This window comes from Delphinapterus leucas, chromosome 9, assembly GCF_059928025.1.
Source record: "Delphinapterus leucas isolate spDelLeu-1000000601 "Yukka" chromosome 9, BTC_Dleu_Yukka2, whole genome shotgun sequence".
Lineage (NCBI taxonomy): Eukaryota > Metazoa > Chordata > Mammalia > Artiodactyla > Monodontidae > Delphinapterus > Delphinapterus leucas.
This window is the reverse complement of record NC_143137.1, coordinates 27,619,620-27,630,726: the sequence shown is the minus strand read 5'-3', so window position 1 is coordinate 27,630,726 and position 11,107 is coordinate 27,619,620.

Below are 11,107 nucleotides of genomic sequence, written 5' to 3'. Positions count from 1 at the left end.
CTGTGTTATAAAGCAGAAACTAACACAACATTGTAAAGCAATTATACTCCAATAAAGATGTTAAAAAAAATAAAAATAAAAATGTAAGCCCTACTGTGCTACTCCTCTGCGTGAAATCCTCCAATAGCTTCTCATATTATAATGGTCTACCAGACCCTACAAGATCTTCCTTTCTCCAACTCCATCATTTCTCTGACTATGCAGGCTCCAACTGCAGAGTCTCTTGGGGTCTTTTCAGTATTATTCCCAGTCTCACTTAACTTCTTCTCCCAGATATCTAGTTTATTGTCTCAACCCCTTCTGGTCTTTGCTCAAATACACCTTCACAAGGAGACTTTCTTTTATCCTTAATTTAAGATTGCATTTTCTCCTTCCCTAGCCCTGTGTCACTGGTCTTATCCTCTCCTCCTCCCTTTTTTCTCATGGCATTTCTTCCCAACTGTTATACCATGTACTAAATTATTTGTTTAGAGTCTGCTCTCTGCACCAGAATGTAAGCATCATGATTGCAAAAACTTTGTTTTGAGCGCTGCTGTATCCCCAGTGCCCACAACAGTGGCGGGACCAAAATAAGCCCAGTGAATATTTTCTTGAAAGATTTTTTGAATTTTGCTAATGCTACTCTAAGCTTTTCTAAAGCTATTCCTAACTTCTTGAGAATATTTTACTCATTACAACAAAGAGGACCAGATGAAGGAATGTGGATTGGAAGTACATCTCATGTTGCGGAAATAATTCAACACGAATGCTATAATGGTATTGAAACCATAGGGGTCTCTTCATGGAGAAATCTAGCATCTGCGTTTACACAGCTAAAAGTTGCCACTGGTGGCAGTTTGGCCTTGTATCTGGAGAATGTACTGTTTCATTAATTATTTCATGGAGCAATAGTCGAAGATTTCATTTCACCAAAGGGGTAAATTTGTAAACAGTATCAGAAGTCAAATGGAGAGGTGGTAAGGAAAATAAAAGGAGTACTTCAGAAAAATGTCAGTTGGGTACAGTAACTCTGTGATTATGAAATATGATAATAAACAATATGCTGTTGCTTTGAATATCCTCAAAGATTAGATATGTACAGAATGTTCCTTTCCTTTTCTGTTGTCGTGTGCTAAAATAGCACATTTTTAAAAATTACCTTGGAATGCAGTGACCTGACTAGAGAATGTTTATCAGAGGAAAAGTCTACTTATCTCTCACCTCCCCGACATACCTCAGTCGTTTCCTCCAGATACCCTGCCCCAGTTGGGGTTGGTTTTCGGTACCCTTTATTTTCATCCATTTCACTTGCTCCTTTTTCCCTGGTGACTTCATCAGTCCTTCAGTATTGCTCTTGCCACCATCCTGACTTGCCCATCGGTAGTAATGTTCTTTGACGATTTTTCTGTGCCTAAGCTCCCATGTCTAGGTCTTGGGTCACTTCATAGCTCAACACCAACATTTTCCCTCCTTCCTATTTAATTTCCCCTCCTACTTTTGATTCCTCAACTAACAATAGCGCTTAACCAAGTCTTTGTAAAGGAAATTTTTTCATTGATCCTGTGTCTCTATCCTTCAGGGAAATGGATTTTTCTCTCCTTGCTGGGACTCTGCTCCTTACATTACCCCTTCATCTCATCGTGTCCCACTTCCTTTGGAGTTATTTTCACATTTTGTCCTCTCCCTTACCAATATTGTCTTTCTGTCTCCTCAGGCTTTTTATACCCTCAAACATTCTCAATATTCCCAGGTGACAAGATCAAAACAAACAAAAATTAAACAATCAGAATCAAAATTGTGCAAAATCCTGCTAATCCTCATAGCCTTTTTTCAACCCCTAATGTTCTAAAGCAAAACTCCAGGGTGTAGACTTGCCCAATTTCTGTTTTCTATTTCTGTTCACACTTTATGATCTATTTCTTTCTGCACCATTTGCCTGAAACCACTTACAACTATATCATCCATTACTTTCTATTATTATGCCCCTAATTATTTAGTGTCACCTTCCTTCTGCAAGGGACTGTATTAGGAATTATGGAGGCTGGATTAGACAGTGAGCACACTAACTCACCCCAGATTGCTTCTACGCAGAAAGTTTAGGTTATTTACTGAGTGTTGGTTAGAAAATGAGCAGGAAAAGGTAATTGGATGTAAAAAGCAGAAGGTAAGGGAAATAAGAATTGTAAATAGAAGTAGCACAAGAGACAAATGATAACTAACAGTAAGTGAAGAATGCCACAGTGTAATGAGAACAGAATTCCCTGGTCAGATTGACTGGGTTAAAGTCTTGGCTTCCCCACTTAATAGTTCTATGACTTTGGCCAAATTACATACCTCATTAAATTTGTTTTCTATAAAATGGGAAGACAGTTGTAGCCACATCAAAAGGTTGGCTTGAGGGTTTAAAAAAAGTCCATGTAAATAATTTAGTTCATTGCCTAGTACGTAGTAAATGCTCAATAAATATCAATTATCTTTACTGTCAATGGCCTACTAAAGATACCATGACACTATGAGAGACGAGAAGGGGAAAAAGTTTTAAATTTAATTTTTCAAATTTTCTTTTGTTTTAAGGAATTTGAAATAGTTTTTGTGTGTGTGGTGCTACAGAGCTCATTTTAATATGATTAATGTCAGTAGTACCTACTGTCCACTGTATTCTTTTATGTTTTTAATGCTGTATTATTTGGAATTTGTGGTAAAGACTGCTAGTTGCTCTCAATATCCATTTCCCTCTTCCTCTGTAGTAACAGAATCTTGATTTTTAGCTGGCTACCTTGTAGTCCAGGGGTCCCCAACCCCTGGGCTGTGGACCAGTACCAGTCCTCAGCCTGTTAGGAACCAGGCTGCATGGCAGGAGGTGAGTGGCGGGCAAGCAAGCGAAGCTTCATCTGCCGCTCCCCATTGCTCCTCATCGCTCGCATTACCGCCTGAATCATCCACCGCCTCACCCCCATCCGTGGAAAAATTGTCTTCTACCAAACTGGTCCCTGGTGCCAGAAAGGTTGGGCACCACTGTTTCTATTTAAAAGACTACATTTCCCAGACTCCTTTGCAACTACATGTAACCAGGTAACTAAGTTCTGGCCAAAGCGTTGTAAGCCTACATGATGTGTGGCGTATCAAGGAGTCCTCCCCTTTCTCCATCTTGTTGCTTGGAATGTGGATATGAGAGCTGGAGCTCCAGCAGCCACAATGGATCGTAAATCAGCCCACTCTAAGCCTTCTGAGGCAGCAAGGTAAAAGAAGCCTAAGTCTCTCATGGCCGTGGAGCTGCTATCATTTCCAGGGGCTGCCTACTTTTAGAATCCTTTTGTGAGCAACATAAACTTGTATTTTCCTTAAGATGATATTATTTTTCTTCTTATTTTTGTTACGGCTGCTATATGCAACTGTGCCTAATTCTGACACAGACTGCTTTTCAATTACCTTCCTTTGATAATCTACTTCAATTTTCTCTATTTTACTTATATTTCTGATCTAAGATTTTCTAAAACATACTCACAAAAGATGGCAGGCACTCCAAATGAGTTGAATTATCAATACATTTTTATTTTTAAATATTTTCTATTAGTGTTGTAATATTCTACTAATTTGGTAGCACGATCTCATTTTTTGTTTTACATTAATCCATTCATTACCCTGGTAAGAAACAAACAAACAAACAAATAGTTTTGCTAAGTGAGAAAGTAGAACAATGGGTGGTTAATCATCAGTTGGAGAGAATAGGGAAGGAATAACATAATTAAAAGAGATTTTAAAAAATGTTGCTTTCCTCAGAGAGTAACTTGAAAAGGGGCCAGTTATTTTAGTGCGGATTTTGTCATGAGAGGTGAGAAATATTGAAAAAGGGTTGTTTGTGTTCAGGTGCTTCAATCACAATGTGGGAAGACTGCCTCCTTTAAAAGCGATTGTAGTGTATAAGTGAGAGGCCCACACAGAGAGAACATAGTAATCAAGATTTAATAAGCACGGGTCACAAAGGCAACGTAAGTCATTGAGGCTGAATTCAGAAGATGAACAACACAGACCCGTAACCATGGAAACACAATGGGCCAAGGATAATTCTAAACCTCTGATCAGTTTTTGTTTAGTATTAAATGCCACTTGGAAAAGAAGGAAAATGAAGTGCTGAGGATACCCAGACGTACACTTCATAAACTTTTTAAAGCCAAATAAGCAGAGAGATACTGAATGTTTGCTGTGACTAAAGGCAGATTCATATGCCAATACTTGTCTAATCAGACACAGGAATGGGTCCTCACAGAGGAAGTGCCAGGACTAGCACAGTTTTCATTCTTCTGTTGGTATAAAAGGTAGAAAATCAAAGTTACTAAAGGCACATGACTAGATATATGAAGTGATTGATAGAAATAAAACAATGTGAACATTTATAGACCATTTAGTCTCTAACACTCTTACACTGAAAGAAGGGGCATAATGTTACTGAATTTCAGGTTAATCCATTTCATTCAATTAATGACCAGTTATTGGCATCTTTTATGTACACAGGACTGCAGTTAGCAACTGCAACCTGCCTGAGACTCAGTTCTGATGGGGAAATAGTGCAGTCAGGAGGCATGTGAAGATGGCCTTTGGAAAGTAACATGCTTCTCATTGAAGTCTTGGAATGCAAGCTCAACACTCCATAAGGAAAATCTCCCAGATCCTCATCACAGTATATTTATTCTTATTTTATACAGTATTCGGTTAAATTTGAATCTCTGGTTACCAAGCACCTAGCAGATTAGAAGCAAAATCTAAGAAGAAGGAACAAAGGCCCTACAGTGGTCACATTGTCACTGGCAGGGATGCCAAGTATGACTCCTGAGTACATGAGTGACGAATAACAACAAGAGATTGAAAAACACTTTTAAAAGGGATGATTAAAACCTTGAGGGTAATAATTTGCAGTGCCTAGCTTTGAATTTGATGACCCTACTTAACTCATCAGGCATCAAAGTATATTATATTACATATTATATAATAGAGAATAATAATTGTTGATAACTAACATTTATTGAGTTCTTACTAAGTGTTAGGCACTGGGTAGGCGTTCTGAATACATTTCTTATCTCATTTAATCCTTGTAACAACCATGTGCTATAGATATTACTATCACCCTTATTTTACAGATGAGGAAGGTCTCAGACGTTTTACTGCAATGTGTCGGTAAACTTTGAGGGGCTGAAATGTGATTCAAACTCTGGTCTCTAGGATTGTAAGGCCCATTTTTTAAAAATACCTTTATGTCACCTTTCACTATCCTATGCTGCATCTCAAAACAGAAATACTGTTTTGAACCCATTTTCTTTTTACCTAGAAGAGAAGTGAGCTAATCAAGCTATAGTGGCAATAGCTGTATTCATCGAAAGTTTAGCATATGCCAAGCACTGAATTGTAGTCATTATTTCATTTACCAGCACAGCTCTAGCAGGGGAACACTCTTAGTATTCCTGTTCAACTGCCAAACAAACTAAGTTTTAGAGAGGTGTCACTTGTTCAGTCACACAACTTTTAATTAGCGGAGTGGAGTTAGTGGGATCTAGATTAGTGGGATCTAGAACCAGATATTCCTGTTTCCAGAGTGGGAGGAGGTCTCTGGCAGGCTGGAGAAAAGTGGGTTCTCTCCTTCACCTGAAGTCAGACTTCCACCTTAGTTTCTCCTAGACTTTTCCAACTCCCTCTCTATTTTTTCACATAGGCACTTATTTCTTACATTACATTCCTTGTACGTTTAGTCCCACCTTGATATCTACTTCTCAGAGAACCTAGACTAACATAGTTACTTGGTGTTTGCTCAAAAATTTGAGACAGGCAGAGGGTGGAATGATATCCTGAATTGCCTTAGTAGGTACTGAAAAGTATAAGTTGACAAATCCCTTTAATGGAATTCCATTCCCTGGTATTCAAAAGCTTCCATCTCATTGTTTATTTTAAAAAATCAGTTATGGCTGAGTAATATTCCATTGTATATATGTGCCACATCTATACAATGGAATATTACTCAGCCATAGTTGATCTAGAGTCTGTCATATAGAGTGAAGTAAGTCAGAAAGAGAAAAACAAATACCATATGCTAACACATATATATGGAATCTAAAAACAAAAACAAAAACACGGTTCTGAAGAACCTAGGGACAGGACAGAAATAAAGACGCAGACATAGAGAATGGACTTGAGGACACGGGAAGGGGGAAGGGTAAGCTGGGACGAAGTGACAGAGTGGCATGGACATGTATACACTACCAAATGTAAAATAGATAGCTAGTGGGAAGCAGCCACATAGCACAGGGAGATCAGCTCCGTGCTTTGTGACCACCTAAAGGGGTGGGAGAGGGAGGGAGACACAAGAGGGAGGGGATATGGGGATATATGTATGCATATAGCTGATTCACTTTGTTATACAGCAGAAACTAACAAACCATTATAAAGCAATTATACTCCAATAAAGATGTTAAAAAAATCAATTAAATTGGACCTATCTAAAGTGAGGTGTCATTCCCATTTTGGAAAAGTCCTAAAAGAAGTTGGTGCAGGGCATTGCAAGGTACTGATTGATTCCAAAGCAGCATCAGCTCTGCAGAGGAGTTGATTCAGGTGTATCTGTCTGGGCGCTACACTCAGTATCTGTGAAATAGAGGCTGGACACTGTAGGAGGGATGGTCCCCATGTCCTTTCTGTTTCACAAGGAAAGCCTGAAAAGTACTGTTTTTTTCTTCCCCCAGTCAGTTATTTAGTGTGACTGTATCCTAGGTTCTGGCCAGTTTTCCCACCTGTCCTAGAGTTGGGAGATGCTTAGATGCAGTTTTTCTGTTTTCATGTCTATTATAGCAGGCAATTATGATTCTGCTAGCTAAAACCCATTTTAATGTCACTATGATTTGGATTAAAGTTAAAGGAAATGAAACTTTCACCTAAATGTGCATCACTTCAAAAACTTGAAGTATTCCTTATTAAAAAAAAAAGGTTTAGTTTTTGTGGGACTATATAGGCTCTAAATTCCCTTGGAGAGCTAATGGTCTTTGAGTCTCTGTGTCTCCAAGTATGTAAGGAAAATCTATTTCTTCTATTGATGTAAGACCTATGATTTTATTCCCTTGGGTAGTAACCACAGATGGCCTCAGACTCTTGTCAAGCATTTTGCATGTTCATGAATGTAGAAGTGAAAAAAACAAATTTATTTATAGTCTTAAAGAGTTAGGTTATATATTTCTTGGTTTGGGCAACTCAAAAATCAGAAAATACAAATAATATGTGATAATTTAATAATAACCACAATTAATGAAAGCAGCCATATTAGTTTCTGTTGTTGTTTTAACAAACCACTAATTTAGTGGTTTAAAACAACACAAATTTATTTTCTTACAGTTCTTGAGGTCAGAAGGCTAAAATGAGCCTGCAGGGTGGTGTTCCTTCTGACAGTTCCCAGGGAGAATTCATTTCCTTGCCTTTTGAGATTTTCGGAGGCTGCCTGCCTTTTTTGTCGTGTAGACGGTTCGTCTTCAAGGCCAAGAGCGTGGAGTCCTCAAGTCTCTCTCTCCCCTCTGCTTCAGTCACCACGTCTTCTTCTCTGCCTCTGTTGTTACATTGCCTTCTCTGACTCCTCCTGCCTCCATTTATAGGACCCTTGTGATTTACATTTGGCCCACTAGGATAATCCAGGGTACTCTCCCCACCTCAAGATGCTTAACTTAATCACATCTGCAAGATCCCTTTTGCCATGTAAAGTAACATACTCACAAGTTTTGGAGATCAGGACAAGGACATCTTTGGGGACCCATTCTCCTGCCTACCACAGTAGTCTTACCAGTAGTAACAGATACAAGCTAAAACAATGAGAGTTAAAAAAAATACACTCATTCCAATAAAACTACCATATGGCCCAGCAATCCCACTACTGGGCATATACCCTGAGAAAACCATAATTCAAAAAGAGTCATGTACCACACTGTTCATTGCAGCTCTATTTACAATAGCCAGGAGATGGAAGCAACCTAAGTGTCCATCGACAGATGAATGGATAAAGAAGATGTGGCACATGTATACAATGGAATATTGCTCAGCCATAAAAAGAAACGGAACTGAGTTATTTGTAGTGCGGTGGATGGACCTAGAGACTGTCATACAGAGTGAAGTAAGTCAGAAAGAGAAAAACAAATACTGTATGCTAACACATATATATGGAAGCTAAAAAACAACAACAACAAAATGGTCATGAAGAACCTAGGGGCAGGACGGAAATAAAGACGCAGACCTACTAGAGAATGGACTTGAAGACATGGGGAGGGGGAAGGGTAAGTTGGAACGAAGTGAGAGAGTGGCATGGACATATATACACTACCAAACGTAAAATAGATAGCTAGTGGGAAGCAGCCGCATAGCACAGGGAGATCAGCTCGGTGCTTTGTGACCACCTAGAGAGGTGGGATAGGGAGGGTGGGAGGGAGATGCAAGAGGGAGGGAATATGGGGATATATGTATACGTATAACTGATTCACTTTGTTATAAAGCAGAACTGACACACCATTGTACAGCCATTATACTCCAATAAAGATGTTAAAAAAAATACACACATTCCATACTTGTCTGGGAGTGTAAATCCTTAAATTCTGTAAGGCATTTTAGTAATATTCACCAAAGAGCTTCAGAATAGCTATATCCGTTTGGCCCCCCCAAAAGGATTGTATCATATGTGTGTACAATATATATCATGTATCATGTGTGTATCACGTGTGTATACATGACATTGTATACACACATATTTATCAGAAAGGAATTTAATTACAAAATGAAAAACATGCATCCTAGGGGAATTAAACATATTTTGATATATCCATAATAATATACCAACAGTATCTTTAGTAAAATCATTTTTGAAGGATTCTCAAAAATATTGAAAAGGCTTTAACTTATTGTCATAAGTGAAAAAAAGTTACACTCTATTATATACCATATGGCCCTAAAATTTCAAATTTACATATTATAATATTTACTTATAGGCATATATAAAGGAAGAATGGATATACAGCAAAAATTTTACTGTTCATGTTTGAGTAATGGAGTCTGAGTAAAACTTTGTGGATGTGCATCTCCACATTTCCCAATTTTCTAAGTTGAATCTGTTTTATTGCCATGATACAAAGGAAAGTAAATATGTTCTTAGAAATTTCAGTGGTCTTGGCCCATTGGGGATAAAGAATTTTTAGAAGTAAATTTTAATTATATAAGCATACCAATAGCTTCTAAGATGATAAAGCAGGGATGATGGATGAACTATAGCATTTTAATTGTGACCATCACAAATACTTGTCTCTGTTATTTCTCAGAAATACCTCAGACTTCTTATTTTTCTGATTGCTTTTTTGGTATTATTATTATTAATTCCTTAAGCTTTCTATTTATTTAAAATTTAGAGGATTTATTTTTCCTGTGTCCCTACTTAATTAAACTCCCTTTAAAATGTATTAATATTGTTATTGGTTATCTTGCTGTCAGGTTTGAGTTTATAGAATTACCATATTTCTGAAAACACATTGTTTAAAAATAAAACCATATAATTATACACACATAAAAGAAAATTTCTGTGGCAAAACCTTATGCAACCTTATTACATAAGATGAATGCTCAGTTAGCCAAAAAGCTTGAAGAGTAATTAAAACAACTGATTCCTCAGTTATACCAGTTAATAAATGTTTGTGTATTTAATACTTCTTTGTACCAAGATCTTAGAAATACAGTACAAATATATAATACTCTTCGTTACAATACCTTTGATAGCCTAATTTTAGTAACTAGAAGACACTGAAGACATTTCCTTTAGTCATTCCATAGGTCAGCAGCAGAAATTCTACAATAGTCTCGCAAGTAATTTTCCCTGGAAGTAGAATGCATTCTTTTGGTGATTGTTTTAACATTCTAGTGACTTTTCAGTATTTCATATTTGCAGATCTAAGAAGGGAGAATCATTAGTCTCTTGATTATAATAGAATAGTGTCTCCTAGAGGCCGTGTAGGAATCCTGTGCCATGACCTTTGTGTTTGCAGACAAATCACTTAGTTTTCTGGGCTTCAGTTTTCTCATCCCTCAGTGGAGGGCAAGAGAAGGTGGTGGAGGCATCACACGTCTAAGTTACTCCTCTCATGCCCTAGAGGGAAGACAGCTGGGATTTCAACAAGATGCTCTTTTGACAATTAGGAAATGTCCAAAAAGAGATGCCAAGGCTAGAGAGGAACCAGATAACTGTCTAATATGAGGATTTGGAGAAATTTATCTGAAAGAAGTGACAACAGAAAAGAAACATTTAACGATATACGCAGAGCCATCATAGTCTACCCAGTGGGCTAGGGTAAATGAGTCTGGAGAACATAACCAAATGCCGGCACATTGCCCTACATAGAGAGGGTAAATGCCATAGATGCTTTGAAGCTGAAGGGAAGAAAATATTGACTCCGTAGAAGATAGGACAGCTCAAACTAACACTGGATCAGGCTGCCATAAACAAGATGGAATGCTCTCTGGCATTGGTATTTAAGAAGAATCCAGAGGATCTGATACGTTGTGGAAAAGATTTATGGATAGAGTGAGAGACTGGGCTGTTAGAGTTTTCTAATTTTTAGAGTTTATTTTTCAATGATCAGAAAGAACAATAGCATTTTATGAATGAAGAGATATAGACTTAGTTAAATATTATTTTATTTCATTTTTATTTTAAATGCATAGAAAGACAGTTTGGGGAGTGGAATCAGATGACTATTTCAGTCAAAGTTTGTTCTTCTTAAGTTATGACCTTGATGAAGTTACTTGAAGTCTCTAAGTTTCCTCATCTGTGGGATCTACTAGCTATCTACTTCCTAGGTCAAGTTAGAAAATATGTATATATATATATATGAAACCTGCCCGTGAAACCCCTTTGCATTGCTGAAACTGCTAGACAATCATCGGCTTCCTGTTATTATTATTCTTATTATAACCTCTTTTATTGATCATGTAATAGGACCTTTTTCTACTCTCATAACCACTCTAAAAGGATTATTCAGCCCTATTTTATAATTTAAAGATGAGATCTCTCGATGCAGGTTAAATTATTAGTCATATCTAAACCCAGAATAGGACACAGACTTTCTTC